Below are 24,196 nucleotides of genomic sequence, written 5' to 3'. Positions count from 1 at the left end.
TAGATAATATAATTATAATTATATATATTATATATATAATATAATAATAAGCCATATATTTTATACATATATCTAAGTGTGTGTATGTGTGTGTTTTAAAAACGAATTTGATAAGCATATCAAAGTCACTCAATCAGCAAAAGATCTACACAAACAATGAACACACTCACGCACACACCCAAAGAAAGGAAAAGATGGGGGAGGCCGGCCTATAAATAGAAAATATAACAATTTAATATCTCAAACGATGTGCTAATTTTACACACAAACATATGTGTGTATGAGTGGCGTATAAGAACAACCAACGGCTGTTTGGTTGCACAGCGAGCAATGATTGTAAAAATCTGTTGGTTACGTATACGCCGTGCTGAGCTAAAAAGCCGGTTGCAAAAGCTAAAGAAAACATAAACAAACCGGAAAAATGCCAACAAGAAAGCGAAAGAAATTAAGAGAGAGACAGAAATTGAAGTTGATAGCAAGAAAACATAATGTAATAAAAAAACGTTACAGAGAGCGAGAAAGCGAGGAAAAGAGAGAACGCGAATGAGAGTATGCAAACTGCGTCGACTCACCACCAGCGAGCCGAAGGAAGAAAAGAAAGAGCATGTTAAACGATGCATAATTGCGTACGCTGAGAGTAACTGCATCACCTATGAACCGTTACAGGTGATTAAAAGTTTTCTGAAGCAAACGAGGAAGCAGCAGCAGAAGGCGCACAATCAACCAAACTAACCAACTAAGCGTGTACACCACGCGCTGTCACCCTATAAATTGCGGCCTGCAAGTGCAGCTGTGTGGGCGCGCAGTATGACAAGTATAACAATAATACTAACAACAACAAGCACATTACAGCGCCAAACTGCAGTCGGCACGCTGCGCTCGTCGATCGGCTAGCATACGCCGCGCACTAAATTTTCCAATCCACAATCGGGGGTGGTTCTTTGCATGCGTACGACACCCTTGGCCGAGCAGTTGTCGACGAGCTACGGTTACGAATGGTCGCATTGTAGTATCACAGCGCTCGCCGTCGCCACAGCAGACTACACTTTGAATTTGAATTTGAACAATTGAGTTGCCTTAGTGCGGTGAGTAGCGTGCTCCACCTTAGCTTCGGTGTTTGACAGTTGGTGAAACGACACTTTTGTACCTAAATGCATGTTGCATCCGTTGGATGGCCAACAGTGGTGGTAGTGTCGCGTTGCATGAGTGACGTGCTGTGCCGTAACGTCGTGGTTGTCGCTTACGTTTATGCGCTGCGCAACGCAATTGAACGCAAACCAGCCAAATAAAGGCAGCAAGCGCTGAGCTGAAAAGGATAATAAGGATAACCAGCGCATACACTGCGGCTGATAGTAGGCTAAGCCAACTAGCGCGCTATTGAATATTGCATGCAGCAATTATTGTAATGCGAAAGTGTGTGACGCGTTTACAGTTACATTGAATTTACAAGCTGCAAACGCTAAATAATGCAAAATGCAATTTATTTGTAATTTATTGTGCAAATCAAAGCAGTGATAAGTTTAGGAACAAAAACAAAAAAACAACAAAAGTGTCAATAGCATGCCAGCACGTGATTGCTGCTGCGGAAGAAAGTGATTATTTACTTTGCTGAAAATTAATGCGCTACTCATAATAGAGATATACGCTTTTAAAGCTGCAAACAAATCCTTTGAGTGTGTATAAATCGCATAAATCGCTAAAGCATATTTTGTGTCAAAGTGCAGTGTATAAATCGAAATCGAATTTGTGCTCGCCTGTTGGCTTAATTTGTTTGTTTGTGGCCCGTTTTCTTTGCGGTTTCCGTAGCGATACACTTTGTGGGTTGCTTTCGGTATCAGTTAGCATGGCAACGTTTATTTTATTTTCGCCTTCTTAATTGGCTAAATGCAACATTGTTAAGCTGGCATTATTTTGTGTGGAGTATAATGACCTAAGCGAATAGGTATGTCGAAATTTTTGTTATACATTTTTGAACTTATTTATATGTGATAATAACAGCATATATAAATAACGCTAGCATACTTATTTGAAAGCGTTTATATGTATTTTTCAAAGAAAATTAGTCTACAATATATTATATATATTTTTCCACAGTGCCTAGATGAAACGTAGCGCCTCGAAATGTTGCTTAGCGTCATTCCCAGGGTTAGTTTATATTATGAAAACCCTATCTCAAGTATATTTAACACATGTATTTCAGTTATTTAATGTTCTTTGAATTATTTAATAATATTTTAATATATTTATTTTTTATAATATTTATTTATTTATGTTTGTCGTTAGCATAAAAGCAGTTTTACAAATAAACACAAATATTTTTACATAATTCTATGCTCAAATTGCTGAGAAAAATGGCTTACAGGGTACGAGCATATGCAAAAAAATTTTTATTTTTCAAGTTATTGTCACACAAACGCTTTTTAATAGGAAGAATTTACAAAAAAAAAAAAAACACAACTGCTGATGTCCTTTGATAGTTAAAAGGAATGTATAAATTTTAATTCACTTTCAATGAAATACATGCCTATATGCATATTCTCTGCTACGAATATACATATGCATGTTCAAGATATATGCATATAGGTTTTTTAATAATGACTAATGAAAATATTTAATTTTTTGTCTAATTTTAAAACAATCAAAAATATTTTTTATACAATTTCTATAACATAAACATTACAATATGAATTTGTCTCCTTTACCAAAAAAAAAAAAATTAATAAAAATATAAAATTTAAAATTAAAAAATTTATATACAAGTATATATACATATATCTAAGTAGCAAATTTAATAACAATATAAAACTCAGAATCTTAAAAGAAAAATTATATGTGGCATATACAATAGTAAACTTAATCAGAGTTGCGTGACTTTAAACACTTAAAAATAAATATAATTTGAAAAAACATCAAAAAATTCGATTTTTCTTCTCAGTGTTCAATTTATTTTTTATTTTATAAACTTCTTGGCTGTAACCTAGGCTTGTTTTGAAAATGTATGTACATTTTCATATATTCATACCCTGCACGGGGTACCATATTTTAAATATATGTACTGGAAAAGTTTTTTTCAGTCGTATGTTAACCTTTAGCTGGTTACATAATTTTTTAATTTTTTCAAATTCAAATCATAGAAAAATTATATTATTTGTCCGTGAAAATTTTATGGAATATGTTGTTGCCAATTTTTAAAAAAAAAAAAATATGCTTTGTTCATATTTTTTAACAGAAAACTAAGTTAATAAACTAATTTATTATTAGTTAAATTATTAAAGCAAGAAACTTTGGTTGCTATAATACGCTTCACAAATACAAAAGATTTCTTAGAAGAACTTGATTTTGTTCGTAGAGTTTTTATGGCAGCTATATGCTATAGTGATTCGATCTGATATATTTTTTCGGAGATTGCTCGATTGCTTTGACAATTACTCATGCTAAATTTCGCGAAAATTTCTCTTAAAATGAAAAATCTTTCTATACAAGTACTTTATTTCCATCGTTCAGTTCATATGGCAGCTATTTGATATATCTGATTTATACCATTTCTTCGTCATTATTGCTTAAAAAAATAACCCATGCCAAATTTGGTGAAGATATCGCTTCAAATAAAAAGTTTTTCATACAAGCACTTGGTTCCGATCGATCATTTTGTATGACAGCTATATGCTATAGTGGTGCGATATCGGTTAATCCGATCAATAAGCAGCTCCTTGGTGAGAAAACGATGGGTCAAAATTTGAAATCAATATCACAAAAACTAAATTACTTACTCGCGCGTCTATTCAGAGGGATAGACGGATGGACATGGCTAAATCGACTCAGCTCGTCATGCTGTTCATTTATATTACAGGGCCTCCGACGTTTCCTTCTGAGTATTACAGACTTCGTGGTAATCTTAATATACCCTGTTAAGGGTACAAAAACTAGGCACTTTTAGTTTAGTGTTAACTAATCAATTTTAATTAGTTTTATAATAAATTTAAGTTACTAATATTTAGTATCTAATTTTTATTTGGACAAAATTTGTAATTAATTTTTATTTATATATAATATATGTTATTTTAGTTCATTTAAAAATTTTGTAATCAACAATGTGATCACCTTTAAGACGACTTCTTTGAAAATCTCTTTCACTTTAAAATTATCTTCAAAAATACTTCTGTTAATTATCAGTTTAAAAAATAAAGTTTAGTTTTCAAAATTTAATTTATTTTAATTTTTTACGTTTAAAATTTAATGACATTTTTTTAATATTAAAATTTTTTTCACAAATTTATAACACCATAAAATATTTTTTTGATTTATTAAGTTGAAGTTTTAAGTTATAAATATTTCTACATTTTTTTTAATATAATTTTTTTTAATATTGTTTTTATTTATTATTTTTCTAATTATTTACCATTCAAGAAATCAAATTAAATTAAACATTGACATATGCATACATATATAATTGTTTCTATATAAATTCAAATTTCAGTTTCTTTCTTTAATTTTTTTTTTATTTCCACAATTTTTTGAAACTTTTTATTCCTTCTTTAAAAAAATTGTTTTAATTATATAACACAATTTGGTTTCTGTTATTTCTTAAATACAATTTTATTCTAGAATTATTATTCTGAAAAATATATTCCCGGCGATTATAATATTTTTAAGCAGCCTAAAATTTTGCTGATTTAGAAACAGATTTAATTTAGAGTCGACTTTCTTAGCCTGAACTTTTATGAAAATATTTATATCTGAATATTTTGTAAACATAATTAATTTATTTAAATAATCGAATAAGTAAGTCAGTAAGTAATAATGAAGTGTGATATTTAATATGTTTTTAACTTTGTTATAATTTCTTCCGAAATACAACGCAACCGCAAAAAGTTGGTAATATAAATTATAAATAAATAACATAAAATTTCAATTCATATTTGGTGATAAAAATCTGAATTAAGCTAATTTCACACAGCTTGAAATCTTCATCAGATAATTTTTCTCCACTAAAAACAGGCGCCAAATTGTAGATAACAGATCGCTATTAAAAATAAACTCTATTAAGGGGCCTACATTTAGGCGCTATTCAAATAGCTCAACTTAACTCAAACCGGACTTCAAATACAAATTCACACTTGTAAAAAGCAATTTTTTGCTAAAGCCTTTTCCATTTCAACCATAATTGATACATGCAGCGTGGCCTTTCAATAAAGACCGTCTATAAATCAACTTCATTTTGCCAAATAAAAGTTCACACGTTTTTTTTTCATCCGTAATTTATGCAAGAAAAAGTGCATTTTTTTCCATTTTGTTGTTTGCACACACCAAAGTAACAGCGGCGAAAAAGTGTACGCTTGCTTTCAAAAATTCTATACGCCAATCTGTCGGTTCCATCTGCAATAAATTTCAATCAATATACTTTTCAATGTGCTCGTTTTAATGCCATTTTGCTTGAATGCCAACAAAAGTGACGAATAAAGCAGTGTGCGCAAAGCTAAACACGTGAGCTTTTATTGAATGGCGGAAAGCAGCATAAAGGCGAAGTGCAATGCGCGTGAATATTGCATACATTTAGGAGCGCGCACGTGTAAAAATAAAAATATAAAATAAAGTAAAGCGAAATATATTATATATGTATATAATATTTGATGCACACGGGAAATATTTTATATATTTTGCAGAGCGCATAGTTTGAAGCAAAATTTTCGTAAAGCACATAGTCAATGCAAAATTGTAGCATACATTTAGGAGAGATTTAGGTATAATACGCCTTAAACTAGACTTAGTTTTTAAGCGTTTAAGCGATGTTATTATTTTTTGCGTATTCGTGTTATATATTTATGTTATGTATATGTATCCGATTTTTCATTTTTTATTTGATACGAAAATATGCCACTTCCTTTACGTTATCACTTTGTCTTTTTTTCCAGTGGTCAGCCGGGCAGCAGCCAATTTTTTTGTTACCACAAGCCTAACAAATAAAAATAAAATGTAATAAATTTGCTGTGCAAGTACCATAAAATCCCATTAGGGCGACAATAAAAAGCTATTATTTCTATTCGTTGCCGCCCCGTTATTGTACAAAAATTTCACACGTTGTTGTTGTGTGACAAAATTTTAAAACAACTTTATTTTACTGTTATCCTTTATATTTATTAAATTTTTTTATGTTTTTGTTTTATATTTTACACACTATTTGATCTTTAACGGCACATTCCAGCAGTGACCCGCGCGCATTCCGACAAACGTTTAACCGAATGGAGACAAAATAAACCACAACAAAGACATGCCAGAGACATACAAAAATATTAAAAAAATACTTTATATTTTGTTGTTCTTTTTTTATTTGGTGTTGCTATGCTAAGGCATTCACTGAAAAGCCTTCCGCTCCATAGCACACGTTTTCGTCTTCACTTGCCGATTTTTTTGTCATTTCCACTCACTGATTAAAGTGAGCGACAAATAATGCAATTGTTTTCTGTTGTTGTTGTGATTTTTTATCCAGAAAATTTTGCTTTTTCCTTTAAGATGACAAAAATTAAGTTTTCCTTTATGCATATCCACACTTCCTGCCAACTTACGTAATGGAAATGTGTTTAATGCACTTGTGTGTGTGTGTGTGTGAGTGCTTGTTGTTGTTGTGTGTCTTTGCTGCTGCTAGGTGTTGAGTCTGGAATGCCGTTAGTGCAGGGCAAGTGTAACTTTGACTTGTTTATAGCACCTTCCTTGCGTACGAGCGCCTGGCTGTAAACAAACACAAGCACACAATCAAACACGCAGTGATGCAGATGAAAATACAAACAAACACAAATGTATGTGGACCATATATAAACGGCTCTATAGTGTTTATAAGCATATGGATACTGCACAGTGGCAGAATTTTTGTGCAATTACAAGGGAAATGCTACTCGAGCCCTAGTGTGCGGCACATTCACACATACATGCATACACTCGAGCATACATACACACATATGCATATGCAGCATATGATTCATAACACATCCTCGTCCATATGCAAGCACTCATGGCAAAGTGCCTGTCAACATCCGGTACGTTTGTTTGCTCCCCACCTCTGAACGTCTTAACCCGTCGTCCTTCAGCGGTAACACTTACTGCCGTGCTATCCTTACTCTTTGGCATGCACTTTCATTTCCTGCTCCGCTGCTGCTGTATACTCTGTCGTTTCAGGCTTCCCATGTAGCGCATTTGCTAGAGTTGTGGCACTTTTCCTCGCCTGCTTGTTTTCCTTATGTTTGCCTTACCTGCGACTCGACAATTTTGCTGAGTAACGTTTCCTCAAGAAGGCGCCTTTTATTCCCATTTTCGTTCGCTTTTTTTTCTAGCCGACACTCTTCCTGCAAACTGCTGGTTTTTCGATTTTTTCGCCTTATAATTTTCTAGTTATATTATAATATATATATTTCGAGTATATCACTTTCTTATCTTTAGTTTGGCACAGAATATTTATGAATTTTTTGATAAATTGAGGTGTGGACGCAGCTCAAACCATTGTTATGCAGTTTGGGCAGGTACATTGTACACTTTTATATACATTTTTAACTAACCACGAGTCTATGTTCCTGAAGATTCAATCTTATGATTTACCCTTCTGGTGCTGAATCCTTCTTATTCTCTCTAAATATTTCTTTAACCTGCCAAATAAGCGACACCTTTTATAAAAAATAGTTTCAAAAATATTTATATTTTGAAACCTTTTAGTGTATTGCATATGCTGTAACTACAAAAATTTAACATATGGCAACCTTTTGCGTAATATAATAATACCAAATGTCTCGTAAAACTCCTTTAGTTTGAGAATCATATTGCTGCGTCTTTTAACCGAACTTCTTGTTGTAGTTTAAATAAAAATTTCCCAAAAAGTTTTAACACTTATCAAAAATATCCTAAAACTTTGTGCTAATAATAAATTTTAATATATTTTAGGAAATGTTTTGGTAGGGAGGCAACCCTTCAAAAAATATTTAGTAATAAGTACCTACTGAAAGCCATTGCCTTAATACCTATGTTATTGTATAATAATAAACTTATTTCACCAATATAAATAAATAAAATTTGTAAACATGTGGCAACACTTCTATTATTTTTTAACGCGTTTTAGAACCACTTATATTGAAAACAATATTAAACTGTACTTTAACTTATCTATTAGTATGAAAGAAAAAGAATTTTCAAAAATATGGCAACTTTTTTATATAATATTTACGCCCGAAAAATATCTTTATACTCTTTAGCTTGATAGCCTCAAGAAATATACAACTTATTAGTAATTTAAATTTTGAACATGTGGCAACACTTTTATGACTAGTTATTTTATTATATAACTATGAGAAAGCTTTCTAAAATGTTTTAAAACAAATTTTGTAGTACAATGTCTCACCCTATCGCTTAGTTTGTATACCGAAAAATATACTTAATCTTTTTTTATTTTGATATTCCGGAAGAAGCAATACTCAATTTATTTCACTAATTTAATGGTAAACAATTTGTCAATAAGCGCTTAATTCTAAAAAAATATTTTAAAAGATCTTCTGTAACTTCTTTAATTACCTAACCTCACTTTAGAATTTTTTAACTTACGCTATTTGTTTTAAGTTAAACTTTGCAACGTGATGACTACTCTTCTCATATTGCTTTGTAATAACTGTGTTGTACTAATTGGTTTATATTACTAATTTTTTTAATGTTTATTAATTTTCAATAGGTGACAACTCTTATAAAAATATCTTCGAACCATCTCTAGTTTGGTAGCCATATTGTAATAATTTATTTTATGCCACATTTTTTATTTAGCCAATTTAAAGTGGTGGCAACCTTCTATTTTTTTTTTTTTATAAACGAGTATGTTTGAAACCCTTTTAGTTTGGTAACTACATATTTTATATAATACACATATTATTTACTTAGCTTTTTGAAACGGGTGGCAACTTTCTTTTTTTATTTCATCAAGTATATTTGAAACCTCAATTGGTTGCTACTGTTATATTTAATTTAAATATGTATATGTATATATTTTTTATTTAGCTATTTGAAATGTGTGGCAACCTTTTATTTTTATTTTTTTAAAATTAACGCATTTATGTAAAACTTTTTTAGACTGGTAACCTTACAGTAGTATTTTATTTAATACATAAATTTTTACTTGGCTATTTGAAATAGGTGGCAACTTTCTTTTTTTTTTCATCAAGTATATTTGAAACTTCGTTTGTTTGCTACTGTCATATTTCTTTTAAATATGTATGTATATACATATATTTTTTGTTTAGCTATTTGAAATGGATGGCAACCTTTTATTTGTATTTTTTAAATTAACGCATTTATGTAAAACTTTTTTAGACTGGTAACCATATATTATTTATTGCCATATTTTTTACTTAGCTATTTGAAATGGGTGGCAACGATTTTTTTATTTGATCAAGTATATTTGAAAACTCGTTTGTTTGGTATTGTCATTTTTCATTTAAACATATATATGTTTATTTAGCTATTTGATGGGTGGCAACTTTTTATTTGAATTTTTTAAATAAACACATATTTTAGAAACATTTTAGTCTGGTAACCAAACAGTAGTATTTTATTTAATGTCATATTTTTTACTCAGCTAATTAAAATAGGTGGCAAGGTTTTTTTCTTATTTTGTATAAACTACTCTGAGATTGCCCAAGTGTATTTTTACACATGGTCAAATTAAAAACATATAGTAAAGAGTTAGCGAGCTGAAAGGTATACAGACTCTTTCGAGCATTTGATCAATTCAAACCCTCACTTCCGACCTGCAGAGAGAATTTTTATATACATACACAATATATATATATTATTGTTTACATTTTTCTTGTATTATTTTTGGATAGCGTCTTCATATTATTTGAAAAATTTTGGGACCGACAAAGTTTTCCCGCACAGCTATTGGATTTCTTGAGCACTTTTTGCTCCTGGAACGGTGTCCACTTTTCGGAAAAAACATCTGTGTTTAAAAGAAAGTATTAACAGCTGTATATTGTATGCAATTTGTAGCCGCCAACATATGTGTTAACACAATATAACGTTATTTACTTTCATATACAAGCCCAAAGCAGAAAAGTTTAGATAAGTTTATTTCATAAGGAGTATTCGGCCTTTATTTCAGTAAATTTTTCTCAATTATTTACACAGCTACGCAATGCGTAACAGTCTCGACGCATGTTTAAAAATTAAATTTTATTTTACCCTTGAAAGCAGCGACGCGCTAACAATTGAAACTTAAAGCGGCGCACTAAACACACATATGTCTGCCTGAATGCTTTAAATAGGCGAGCGAATATACGCCATTCGTGTATATGCGTTTATGTGCGTAACAGTGGCGTAGTAAACAATGTGCGATGTAAACATTTGTATATCTTCATGTTGTTTGACGTGTATTTACACAAGCGTAACTGCATATTCGAGCAGCCGAGCAAGTGTGTGTGCGGGTGTGTAAGCTTGTCAGCTTATTTAAAGTCGACTTGTAGGCGTTCAAAAGGATCATATCAGAATGGTAGCAGCGCGTTAGTGAAATGCTAAAGTACGAACAAACAAACATATATATGTATGTGTGCTTATGCGCACTCATACACACACACACGCCGGCCATAACTACGCTACTTATGTGCCTGTGCGCGCTGCTGTCGCTTTTGGCTGCTTGTATGCTCATGTTTGCAGCAACATTGCGCCCTTGTGATTAAAGTAGCAAGCAAACAAAGGATACTCGGAATATATGGTTATGATATGTACGCGCGCCTAAATATATGCAACGCATGGAATTTCATCGGTTTTCGCCAAAGCAGCGCGCAAACAAACACATGCATAAACACGAGCGTAAATACACAAACACAAGTAAATTATGGCGTATGATACTGTAAAATAAGTTTCGCCAGTGTGGGTGTATGTGTGTGTGCGTTGTTTTGGTAGCATACATGTAGGCGCACAACAGCAACTAGTCAGCTATGCCGTCATACAAAAGTGACGAACACACACAATCACGCTTGTCTGAACATACACATAAATACCAGTTCGCGCACATACATACAGACAAGCACAAACACATTTACAGACGCTTAGCGGCACATTATTTAAATATACATGAGCACAGTTGGCTATATATGGGCGCGCGCAACAGCACTCCCACACACACACACACACAAATATCTCTCTTTGCATAAGTTTATATAAGTAGTCATGCATGTGTGTGTGCGTGTGCTTGTTTGTGTTTATGCGCTTAGGTTTACTTTGAAGTTTTCGCCGGTGGCGCTTGTCGTTCTTCGCCTTCGGTATCGTCACCAGCCAGCAGCTACCAGTTGTTGCTTCTGGTCTGCTTCTTTCACTGCTGCTGGCCGTTATGGCTGCGCCCCTCCACTGTAAGTATGTGTGTATATATTTTAATGGCAGTGTGTATGTGTTTGTCTGCAGCCAGCTGAAATGTTGATGACAAAAGTTTGACGACACCGACGAGTTTGTTTGCTCATCATAGTTTTACCAGCTGCTCGACGCGTCCGTCTGTCGGTGCAGCTTTGGGCGTCACACTCGTATTTTAAATTGGCACTCTGACCGAGTGCGGCTGTGGGCGGAGTAACCCCGTGAGCCAAAATGAAATGAATATTTTCAGGAAATTTCACTTTTTCGCACACAAACTCAATTGATTGCGGTGCAACGCAATTTGTTGGAAAGTTTTTGAAACAGAACTGCCAAGTGCTATAAAAAAATTAATTATTGAAATTATGAAAATGTTAATAGAAATATAGAAATTAAGGCAATAGCGCCAAAATCACATTACATTACAAAAGTAACTAAAAATAATGTTTGTCTGTGTAGAGTTGCCACATGTCTCAAATTACAAATGACAATATATATTATTTAAAAAAATTAAAAAATGCGCAGGCAACATATTTTTACCCAAGTTGCTAAAAAATATTTATATATAAATTAATTTTTAGCGTTGCCAATTTTTCCAAATTAATATATAAAAATGTTCATAATAATAAAATAACGCATGCAAAATATTCAGATATTTTTGTATAAGTAACCAACAAAAAATATTTCTGTTTAGGGTTGCCAGCTTACTACAATTAAAACAATAAAGAAATTTAAAGCGTATTGAGAACAGTAATGATAAAAAAAATACTAAGAAACACTGACGCAAAATACACTTATAAACATTCACATATGTAAGTAGCTAGCAAAAAATCTATGCATTCATATTTATCTTTAGGGTTGCCAATGTTCTCAAATTCAAATTTAGCAATATTCATAGTTTCTATTATATAAAAAGAGGCAAAATGTTTTGAAATTTATGAAATGAAAATATTTTTATAATAATGTTTAACAAAAAATATTTCTGTTTAGGGCTGCCAGCGTGCTACAATTACAAAATAATAATTTTTATTACAGATCGAAAGCAGTAATATTGAAATAAAAACACTTAAAATATGTGCCTATAATTTACTTGGGGAGAAAATTATTCTGCATAGGGTTGCCAACTATTAAGAAAATTATATTATCAAACAAACTATAAGACAATTTAAAGCCAGTGCTGTGTTTTTAAATTAAACTTTTGCACAGTATAGCTGATATTTTTCGTAAAAGTGTTTGTGTGGTTGCCACATATTTGAAATTGAAATTTAACTTGAATTTAAACAAGTAAGGAAGGCCTAATTTCGGATGTAACCGAACATTTTATACTCTCGCAAAGTCAAATGGTATACTCGTTTGAAATTTCTTTGTGGATTGACTGATATTTTCGGTAGAAGGTCAACTATAGGCACTGGGGTCCACATAGTTAGTACTTAGGGGTTTGAACAGTTTTGGTTCGATTTAGACAATTTTTGGCCGCAAGGTGGCATACTTTAATTGCATTATTCACGCAAAGTTTTACCCCGATATAATCATTGTTACCTGATTTGCATAGTGGAAAGTGAAAGAATCAGATGGAATTGAAAATGGTGTTACATGGGAAGTCAGCGTGGTTGTAGTCCGATTTCGCCCATTTTCGCACTGTGACATAGAAATATGAAAAGAACGTTATGCACCGAATTTGGTTGAAATCGGTTGAGCAGATCTCAAGATATAAGTTTTCACCTAAAAGTGGGCTGTGCCACGCCCACTGACTAATTTTGAACGCGGTTTCTATAAAGCCAATTTATACCATATCAAAGATAAAATTTAATGTATCTGGCGTGTTTAGTGCTTGATTTATCGCGCTTTTAGTAGTTTTTAACCGTACCGTTATATGGGGAGTGAGCGGAGTTTTCAACTATTTTCACACCGTCAACAGAAGTGCTAAAAACATTTGCTTCTAGTGAATTTTGTTATTATAGCATAAGCGGCTTAGGAGATATGCACATTAAACCTATTAGAGGCGGGACCACGCCCACTTTTTAAAAAAAGATTTTAACTGCAGATGCCCCTCCCTAATGTTATCCTGTGTACCAAATAACAGTCTTGTATCTTATTGCGGAGCTTAGTTATGGCAAGTTATTTGTTTTTGATTAATGGCGTTTTGTGGGCGTGGCAGTGGTCCGATTACGCCCATCTGCAATACCAACCGTCTCACGGTACCAAGAAACATGTCTACCAAGTTTCATAAAGATATCTCAATTTTTACTCAAGTTAGAGCTTGCACGGACGGACGGACGGACGGACGGACATGCAGTCACCCGGATTTCAACTCGTCTCTTCCTCCTGATCATTTATATATATATAACCCTATATCTAACTCGATTAGTTTTAGGTGATACAAACAACCGTTAGGTGAACAAAACTATTATACTCTGTAGCAACAGGTTGCGAGAGTATAAAAATTAATTAATTACTACGAAATAATAAGCAAGGAGTTGAGGTTTGCTTTATAAAAATTCGATATTTTTTTTAAAAAGCAACCAAACGGTAAATTCGAGCTTCCGATAGCTTTAGAAACGCTGGTCAGAGTTAGTTATGTTACTTGAGCAATGTCTTAGATAATATATTTTTTTTTTAAATGGTCATAGTCGTAGCAGTTTTCTGCAGAAGTATTAAAAATTATTTCCTTTTTTCACGTTACCAAAAATATTTGGTAATACAGGGTTGTTTAAAAGACTTACTTTTGTATTCAGATAGATGAAAAATATAAATGTGAGTTAGAAAGTGTTGCCATATGAAAAGAAAATTGATTACTAATTTTGGCGAAATGCTTCGCCAAAAGTTTTTCGACGTGAAAAAATTCCTCAAGAGACTTTCGGAGGCCTTTGAAACTGCATTTTCAAAATTTACGTCAAAAAGAAACCACTTAGGATTAGTCTTGACTGCGTACTAGACTAGCACTCGGTAGATATTCAATCCGAATTTAAGAGGCAGAAAGTCTATAATTGTAAAGGAAATTGTTTTTGCTTATCTTTTCGTTTATTGTTGTAAAATTTCCAGAATTTTTGCAGACTGGGCGCATATTTAATTTTGCAATATACTAAACACAACGGTTATAAGCCCCGTTGTAAAATATATATGTTAGTGTAAGCGTAGGAAAATGCAGATAGCAAAGGTACACAAACACACATTCATATATATACACATACACTCTTATAGTCATGTATACATACGCAACGGACATATGCATGCCCGCCAACTTACTAAACTGAATGAGTGTATCCGTAGTCAGGGCTAAACTTTTTAATGGACCGAACATGGTCGCCTTCTACATGGCTTACCCTTTGCAGAGCAGCAACATCACCACACCTCTCCCGCACTTGTGCGCTACCAGCGCCGCTTAAACATTTTTATGAGCGTTATCTGTGTAGCATAATTGCATATGTTTTTTATGTTTTCATGCTATTTGTTGTCACTGTTGTTGTTGTTGTTGTTGTTTTTTGTCATTCACTTTCCATTAGCTTTGCCTCGCCTCGCCTTTGCTTGGTTGCCGGCTTTGTAGGTTTTCTTCCGCTGCTGCAGCCGCTGCGGGATATACGTGCAAATGCAAATGTGAATGTGTGTCAGTATGTGTATGAGTATGTGTGTGTGTATGTGCTTTTCGTTTGGTTGGGTTTTTAATTAAATTATGAATTATGCACACTTAGTTAAGCAGATTTTTGTGAACAAAACAACATTTTTTATGTATTCGCTGCCTTTCTACTGTCTGCGCAAATACTAGTGGCCATAAAGCTATAAAGCTGCAACAGGGCAGTGGAGAAATTGACGGCCAAAAATATATATGTATGTATATTTAGCATATAGTACATCTAAAACTTTAAGTTTGAAACTTTGTTTGTTAAAGCTTTCCAGCGACGCAAAATTGCTTTTGCAAAAGTTGGTGTTTGAGTGGCAATGAGAAATTTGCTAGCTTATGATTGTTTTTACTTTTGTGAATTTTAGGTTAGTGCAATAGTATATATGAGGTCTCGCATTTGGTTTCGTGTATAAAATAAGTTGTTCACAGTAACAATTAAACACATAAAATATATTTCTACTTATTGTACTTATTATAGAGTTGCCAAGGTTATAAAATACAGGAGGATTAATAAAAAATTACGAAAAAATTGGTTACACGATGATCAATATTATATAATATTCTCTAAAAATATATGTACGTATGTATATCTGCAATTTTTACAATATTAGTCAAATATTAAATAGGGTTGCCTACCTTTTCAATAAAAAAGTACTAAAATGCGTTCAAAATTACTAATGCTATGATTTTATATGCCAAATATATGTAATTTTTTTTCTAAAAAAGATAATTTTGTTTAAGGAAAATGTTCGTTTGAGCAAAGGATTGCCGCCCACTTGTAATACATATAAAGCTAAAATACTAAATAAATTGCGCTGGAAGTGACAGCAATGACGCACATTATAAGATAAAAAGTTGTTTTAGAAGGATTGCCAACCAATCGAATAGTCAAAAATAACTTAAAGTAAATATAATTTTTTTTCTTTGACAGAAGTGTATAAAAGGAAAAGGGTTGCCAACTGAGTTGTAATTTTTACATTTTAAATAAAAAAGTATATCCAAATCCTACAAAAACTGAAGGCAGCAAATCATATTAGACCAAAGTCGATAATTTAAAAAAAAAAAAAAATATTAGTAAAATATTTACGCGCGATCTGCGGTCGAAAGGAGGAATCTTGTCTAAGCATGCCTTTTTATGTCCCAAAAATATAAATATAAAGTAAGTATAGCGCAAAGTTCTATTTGAATAGGGTTGCCAAATGTATGCCAGAACCAAAGTTGTTATAATTTAGTAATATAAAAACCTTTATTAAAAGTCAGTGTAAAATACATCAACTTTAAATAGATAATGAAAATAAAACACAAAGTTTAGCACGAACGGGGTTGCCAAATGTATTCCCGAACTAAAGTGGCTAATATTTATTACAAGAAAAAATATTTTTCTTAAAAATCAATAAAAAATAAATAAATTTAAATTAAAATTAAAATTCAGTGAAAAATATATAAATTTCAAATAGACATTTAAACTATATCACAAAGTTTAACATGAACAGAGTTGCCAAATGTATTCCCGAATTAAAGTGGCTAATATTTATTACAAAAAAAAATATTTTTCTTAAAAGTCAGTGAAAAATATATAAATTTACAGTATATAATGAAAAGAAATCACAAAGTTTAACATGAACAGAGTTGCCAAATATATTATCAAACTAAAGTTGTTCAATTTTTGCAAAAAAATATTTTCATTAAAATTTTAACCAAAAAAAATATTTCAAATAGGTAATAAAAATATATATCGCAAACTTGAACATGAACAGGTTAACCAACTGTATTCCAGCACTAAAATAGTTAAGATTTAGTATAAAATATAATTTCCTCAAAAATCAGTAAAAAACAAAAGATTTCAAATAGATAATGATACTATATCACAAAATTTAACATGCACAGGGTTGTCAAATATATCCAGAACCACAGTTATTCAAATTTGGTAAAAAAAAAAAATACTTTTATTAAAAGTTTGTTTGTCGCCAAATATATTCAAGAACTAAAATTGTTTACTCTTTTTACAAATAAATATTATCTATATTAAAAAATTTATAACAATATTATTCACTTAAGTTAAAAATATCTGAAAATTAATTTAACCATATTATTAACAAATTATTTTTTTAATATTTTAAATCATGAAATTTTAAAATTATGAATTTTTATAAACTTGTTTGAAACAAATGCCGTTTGTTCTTGATTCACATTTATAGCTGTACATATACAATACAAGCATTTCCTTGCGATTGAGCAATCAACTTGCTGTAATAGGTAGTAATATTAGCATTTCTAGTGCTGTCGCCGCTCACCAAGCAAATAACTGTCAAATATAATATTACTGACATTTTTCTATTTTTCATGCTTATACTTCATTGCTTTGTGGCACTTCTTCGTAATATAATTCATACGCTTATGCTTATATTTATTTGTAAAACCTACAAATGACATTACTAACCTAAATATTATACAAACTCATTGCTATATGTTAATGCAAAAACAACAACCACAACACGTAAACGGTAACAAAAGCATATTAGATTATTACCCATCCACTTGAAGCAAGCATACCCACCTATTTACATATGTATGTAAGTATATACGCTCATAAGTATCGTACTTAAATTTACCAATACATACACATACATATGTACACATAAATAGTTTATGAGTAGCGAGTAGTAGCAGAGAACTTAAACCATCACGTTGCCGTTGCCGTTCATATAACCCAGACCAAACAAAGAGACAAATACAAGCGCATTCACAGACGCACACACAGATGTAAATGAAATATATTTTTATGTGTGTATGTGTGTGTATGCTTGGATGTACGGCATTCTTCGTCTAGTCTTATTTGCACTATGGCTCTTACTTGGCGACCCACACTTTGTCAATTTATTTATTTAGTTGCTTTCCCCTCTCTTCAACGCCTCGTCGCCTCACCGCTTGCCATCGCTGTGTGTCGTACATATTTCATCGATGGAAAAATGAGGGCAAAATGAAATTGTCTGCTATGAAAGCTTATTGGACAGAAGCGTATCGAATTTCCACTACTACTACGTTGCGAACCGCATTGCTGGTGTTGAAATGCATAGACGCACATACACACACACACACATACACACACTTAAGTGCCAGAGTGTCTCTGTGTGTTTGTAGGTAAACATTGCTTTTTCTCGTAAAAATGGTTGATGGTTGTCTGGTTATTTGTGTGTGTGCGCTTGTGCACCGTTATGTAATATCAAAACGAGTGCTATGAGCGTATGCGTGCGCTTATGCGAGTGTTCGTTTGTGTTTGCAGTCGCTAAGCATAAAATAGTGTGTTAAGAAATAGTGTCGTCAGAGAAAATGAAATGGGCACTAAATTCGCATTTTTAAGCATATTTTCCGAGCATTGCCACAGCGTAACGGTTCGTCTACGTACATACATATAAAAATACATATATATATATGTACATATATGTGCGTGCGTAAATTCGTTATTTGCATTCCTTTTCATGTTTAGTGCATATGAAATTGAATGTGATGGTCATTCAATAAGAGAATTATTTGAAATTTATGCTCAGGGTCACAAATAATATTCTCTTCACATGCTTCGTACATATTTATTGGCTTATTCTTGTTCGTAAAATGTTTATACTCAAGTTATGCAAGCAAGTTCTTAACTTAAAGGCATTCGTAAGGCTTTACAGCACGAGTTGCCATGTTTAGTAAAAAAAAATAATTTTTTAAATTGACATATATTTTTAATTTTGTAATAACCGTAACGAATTTAAATTTTTTAATATTTTTTAATAATCAACATGAGTTTCCATAATAACTTGTATAATAGTAAAAAATATATGTGTTTTAAATTGACTATAATTTTTTTTTTTTAATTGTAAAAATCCCAATATTTTAAAGATTTTAATATTTTTAAAAATTGCAAAACGGAGTTGCCATATTTAGAAAATATATATTGATTTAATTAACATAATTTTAATAATTTTAAAAATTATAACCTGGGTTGCCATTTTAAGTAAAAATTATTTATTTTAGTTTTCCATAATTTTAATATTTTCAAAACCTAAAATCCAAGTTGTCATATTTAGTAAATAAATTTTTCTTTTTATTTTATAAACATTTTTTTTATATCTGACTATTTTTAAAGTGCAATCTGAGTTGCCATATTGAAAGAAAATATGTTTTAAATTACCATAAATTTAATATTTTGATGAATTACAACCTGAGTTGCCATTTAAAGTAAAAATTATTTATTTTAGTTTTCCATAATTTTAATATTTTCAAAACTTAAAACCCAAATTGTCATATTTAGTAAATAAATTTTTCTTTTTATTTTACAAACATTTTTTTTGATTTTGTAATACTTCACATTTTTTTTAAATCTTACTATTTTTAAAGTGCAATCTGAGTTGCCATGTTGAAAGAAAATATTTTTTAAATTACCATAAATTTAGTATTTTAAAATATTTTTTAAATTACCATAAATTTAATATTTTAATGAATTACAACCTGAGTTGCCATATTTATTAAAAAAAACTTTTTTTAATTTCTTTAATTTTAAGACATTTAGAAATTTGCGCCCGTGTTGCTTTATTTAATAAACTTTTTTTTATATTTAATATTTTTAAAATTTTATATTTTTTGTTTTTTGAAACTATAAATCTTTCTTTACAACCCTTTATACTTGTATGACCAATTTTTTATTCTCTATCGCAAATTTTTTCGAAGCTTCTTTCGAATTGCTTTTGGTTTTATTTATTCGTTTACCAATTTTTTATACCTACTATTCAATTCAATATTTATCTAAAAACGCTTTCTTAACATTGTTGTCAATGGTCACTTTTGATTCCTTATCGCATAAATATTCTTTGCAGTCGGGCATCACAACGTACGAAGCACGAATAGCAATTTTAAAATAAGTTTTCGTAAGTTTTTTGCTCAAGTTCGAAATTCACATTGAAAAATCGATTGAACAAATCATTAAAATACGGCCACTAGTTCCTTCGTGAAATCTCACGTTTTTGTTTTTATATTTTCGTTAAAAACTAATATGTGAGCAGGGATTGTATAAATAAGTATTTCTATGATTTTTACTTGAATTAAATATTTACCGAAGAAAACTGCCAGAAAGTATATATTTTCAATACCGCTTTGACCAATACGTTTGAATACATTTTTCCTTTAAGTCTTACCTGAGTTTTCGGATTTATTTTATTTTTGATATAAGTTGAAAGTTTTCGTCATGAACTCAAGAGTACTATTAATTCATTGAGGAAAACCACTTCGCGTAAACATTTATTTTTTTGTTTTAAGTTTTTCGTAGTTTCTTCGCAGTTTTCGGTCTCTTATAATTTTTCGATTTCCGAATCGTCAAACATCAATGCATATCATATGTATATATATAACATTATTAGTATTTATTATTATTTTTGTTTAAATTGTAGGTGCCCATTTTTAAGAGTGGTAAATTTCCAACAAAACTATGAGCTTTCCGATTCATCATTTTTTACATTGAGTTATAAAATTTATAAGAAAAAACAAGTTTGTCTTAAAATCACCAAGAGATGTTTTTTCAAGTAGTTGCAAGCGAGATTTGAATTTTTCTTTCTGATAATAAGAAAAAATACAAAACCATTAGGCGGAGGACCTACCCGTTACAATTAAGAGCTCATACTTAGAGAGACTTGCTTAGTGGTGTCTAAGAACCTCCTTTGAGAGTATCAAACGGAAAAAAATATTCGTATGTATTATATATATTATGTATATATACATATATATATTTTAATAAACAGTTACAGTTAATATGAATAATTGAAAATTTTTTCCACCGACCGCAACATCAGCGGTTCTTTTGACTAGAATACTCACACTTGCCTAAAAAAAAAGAGAAAAAAGTAAGGAAGCTCATGTTCGCACGCAACTCACTACATGCTTGTTAATACGTATTTCGTGACCGAGTTGGCTACACTGTTCTACCAAGCCGAAAGTGCCTAGGTTTTTGTGCATAAAATCTCATCCACATATGTAGCTCCTTGTCTACTCTAGTCATCCGCTACATGAGCAGACAAAAGAATGTACAGAGAGACGTCACAAAATCTCTAGAGCGCACAATTTCGATTTTATTATTCCATAAAACAGTCGCTAGGTGAAAAACTCTATTACACTTTTTGTGCAACATGTTGAAAATGAAAAAAAAAAAAAAACATAATATAAAAATTTTAAATTTCATAATTAAAATCCATCACGAAGCGCTTGGTTGCATTTAATTTTATGGCCTGTTGCACCGCCGTCTTTTTTATTGCAGCTTTCGCGCGATTTTAATTATTCTCTTTGCATTTAACTGACTTTGCTGGATTTCAGCTCTAATGTAAGTACGAATGCGCCTTCTCCACACACACAAACACATACACATACACTTTCATATTTTCTTGCCACATTTTCACCATTTCGTCTTTCGCATCTCGCTTTTAAGCGAAATTGCATACAATTTGTGCAAATACCATTAAGTTAACAGTTGCAGCGGTGCACTGCTGCCGCCGCCAAGGCCGCAATTCTGCCGAAAAACGGAAAGCACTCTTTGACCGGCTATTTTCACCAGCACGAGTTTGATAATCACTTCTTTGACGCCGCACCGTTTTTTGTATGATGTTCGCATTTTCGTCGTTCGTCGTTTGTCAGCTTAATTTTTTATAATTTTTGCTTCGCAGTATTGCTTTTGCAGCAATTTGAAGATAGAAATGAAACTGAAAACAAGTTAAAAGTGGAACAGTAATAAAAATATGCTATATTGATTTGTAGCCTACAATCAGGCGCATTGACTCTTTGTAGCATTTAGAGAATATTCGTTTGAGAAATTGAAATTTTTTCAAACTTGTACTGAAAAATATTTATTTTTAATAAAATATATAGCATTTTTTTCCCTAGAAAGCATAAAATGGTTGAGCCATTGAAAGTTTTCTTCAAATATATAAACTTTGAACATTAAACTTGGCAGAAAAACGAAATTATTTTAGTATTTACTAAGCAAACCGCACTTTACATTTTTAGTACCAAAAAATATAAGCACGAAAAAAATCTGAAAATTTGCATTACCTACCCATTTTCATAATTTATAATATTAAAGTTGTAAAACTCGAAAATTACATTAGTTAATCAACGAATTTATAACGCTGAATGGCAGCTGTCTCAGCCCAAATGACAAATAATAAACACAAAAAAAAACTGTCTTGCGCCTAAATTGCTGCTATAAAATGCGCGCCTTTGCTAACAAGAAACAAACATACAAACTTACATATATGTATACGAGGGTGAGCCAAAACAAAATCGATTTTTTTCGCTTGGTACTGTGAAAAATAGCTACTTAGACACCTCTTAGTATGATGAGCTCTTAATTGTTCAAATATTCTTTCTTAAGAACTTTATAACTCAATTAAAATAAACATTTATAAATCTTAAAAGTCATAATTTTTAAGAAATTTACTGATCTACAAATATGGAATAAGAACCTATTTTTCAGAGTACCAAGCGAAAAAATTTTTTTTTAGATTATTTAGTAGGGTGGAGCGAAAAATTTTTTTTTTTTTTTGCTTAGCCTGAGGGTAAAATTTGTAGATCATAAAAAAAAAATTGTTTGTAAAAAAAAATTTTTTAACATCTTTATCTCCTGTCTAATTTGTTTGATAAAAAAAATCGTAAATGCCGCTCATTTGCCAATTACACTAAAAATATTTTCATCAAAATTCTTTATTTATACGAAACTTACCCGTAGGAATACCCACGCGGCCACTATTTGCAACATCACTAACTCCTCTATATATTTTCTCGCTCGTGCTTTTGTCGTCTAAATTACTCTGCTAACGAGCTAAGCTACCACCCAAGCGCCAGTTAATTAATCAAATGCTGCTAATCGATTTTACCGCTACCCCACTTTCGATTTTTCTTTTACGCTCAGCGCGCGCAACAACAACAACAAGCGTAAGCACTTTTTGCCTATCCAAAGTGAATACTACCTTATTAATGGCAAGTGTGTGTGAGGGTGAAGACTGATATATTTAAGTGACTAAGAAAAAGTGTTAAAGATTAAGATAGAAAGAAAGAGTTAAAAAACGTTGAAAAAACTGAGTAAGTAGGGTGAAAGTGCAGTGTAGAAAGGAGAAAGCGTAAAAAGTGGCGAATGAGGTTAGGTTAAATATGGTGAAAATTGCCGCAAATTAGCATGAAAAATCAATGGACTTTATTAAATTAAGGTAAAATGTGTTGGTAAGCAGTTTTAGTTGCACAAACAAATAGCCGGCGATGGTTGAGGGTAGGCAAACATAATCATTGAGAGTGTGTGTATGGAGGTATGTGTTTGTTTACAAATAAAATGTGTGTGCTAAGCAGTTGGAGCTTACATGCTTCCTATGTTGATTGTTGTAAATTGTTGTTGTAAAGTTTCACATATACATGTATATCTATTATTTGCATAGGAGATGTATGTATGTGTGTATGTAAAGATGAGTTTTTCTTTGTATGTATGTGTATGTTTAGCAAAGTTTACACATTTATGCGCCAAGAACTCACACAAATATGCTGCAAACTGTGAATTATAGCACAAAATCATGCTTAACCACAAGCACAATGAAGCAAAACTAAATTCAACAACAAAAACAACAACACACTGCTAAACAACTAGCAAAATCAGGGCAAACAACTGAAATAATGGTCGTGTGTAATGGAAATATGGAGTAGTATGCAAACGGCTGAGCAGGGCAACAGACGAGGAGTGTGAAGAGTTGAGAATTTCATTACATGGAAACATGGAAACATTGATTACACAAACTGTTAACTACATGCTTACATTAAACAACTACTAAAACAAAAATAGGAAATACAAGAAGAAGAAGAAGTAGAAGTAGAAGAAGATGAGTTAGCGGTAGGGTAAGAAGAAGTAGTGGAAGCAGAAGCAGCAGCAGTAAGCTAAAGCTAACAGCTAACTGTGTATAGGGCCTTCTTGTTTCTTGCAGGAGGTAATAATCACCAGGAATAACTACACTAACACACGCACACACATTTGAACACACGCTTGAGCTATTACTTAGTATATGCACAACAGATAATCGACAAAGTGTAGCAGCCAAGCAGCCAAATCGAAGTTATTATGTGCAAAACAAATAAAGCGTAGCATATACACAGGCGCAGACGCACGTAGGCGTAAATAAGTGAATGGCAAGTCGGTAGCAAATG

General features: G+C 31.7%; 2 protein-coding genes across 11 annotated transcripts in view; one reads left to right on the top strand and one right to left on the bottom strand.

The window, feature by feature from the left end:
* LOC106622541 (uncharacterized) overlaps positions 1-24,196 on the bottom strand; it is a 144,847-nt gene that overhangs the window by 9,847 nt on the left and 110,804 nt on the right. The gene's annotated exons all lie outside the window — the stretch shown is intronic.
* The window catches only part of eys (eyes shut), a 136,240-nt gene continuing 113,020 nt past the window's right edge, over positions 977-24,196 (top strand). For all 4 annotated transcript variants that reach the window (XM_036370328.2, XM_036370326.2, XM_036370327.2 and 1 more), the window contains exon 1: positions 977-1,942. The gene's annotated coding sequence lies outside the window, so the exon portion shown is untranslated. The remainder of the gene's footprint in view (positions 1,943-24,196) is intronic.

The sequence above is a fragment of the Bactrocera oleae genome, chromosome 3 (genome assembly GCF_042242935.1).
Source record: "Bactrocera oleae isolate idBacOlea1 chromosome 3, idBacOlea1, whole genome shotgun sequence".
Taxonomy (NCBI): domain Eukaryota; kingdom Metazoa; phylum Arthropoda; class Insecta; order Diptera; family Tephritidae; genus Bactrocera; species Bactrocera oleae.
Note: the sequence above shows the minus strand (reverse complement) of the source record. Positions and strands in the feature narration are given on the sequence as shown.